The sequence below is a fragment of the Pteropus alecto genome, unplaced genomic scaffold, assembly GCF_000325575.1.
Source record: "Pteropus alecto unplaced genomic scaffold, ASM32557v1 scaffold91, whole genome shotgun sequence".
Classification (NCBI taxonomy): Eukaryota; Metazoa; Chordata; class Mammalia; order Chiroptera; family Pteropodidae; genus Pteropus; species Pteropus alecto.
In genome coordinates, this window is record NW_006431910.1 from 875,018 (window position 1) to 875,715 (window position 698).

The following is a 698-nucleotide window of genomic DNA, read 5'->3' on the forward strand; positions in this document are numbered from 1 at the left end:
ACAAGAATAAGTGAAGGAAAGGCGAAGGGTTTTAATAAAAATAATACGCTATAAAATGTAAAATTCATATTTTTGAGCTGTCTTGGGTATCGCTGAGTGTTTTTTTCAGCTACTTGATTTTTTTTTCTACTAAGCTAATTTTTGCACCTTGAATAATTACAAAAGAATAGCTATTGTTTACATGGTAAGGGTGGTGACATTCTTTGGTTGCAAGTAGTGAGGTAGAGATCAGCCTTGACCAAAAAAAGGTTTTCTCGACATTCAGTCATATCCAACTTAAGCATTTGTCATGGAAAATATGAGTAGCTAAACATAAGAAGAAGAAATAAAAGGGAAAGTAGATGTGAACCGGGAAATGTTCAACTAGAATATGTTAGCCTACTTCCCAAGATAGCTTAGAGGACCAAGACACTGTAGAATAAAAGAAAGTAGTAATGATTTGCATTAATTCTTGGAAACAATTTGATCTTGATGTAGAGCTAAACCGAGTCCAGACTATAACTTTTGAAATATTTCTTGATCACCAAAGGTCAGAAGCTCCACTTTATTCCTGAAGTATTGTTCACGGACCATCTGCCTCAATTAACTCAAGCTATTTTCTCTTCTCCCATAATGAAAACCACTCTCTACTTCCATCTCCTGTAGGACATTTACTTTATTATCAGAAGACAGATAACTATGAATCTGAGTGCCACCTT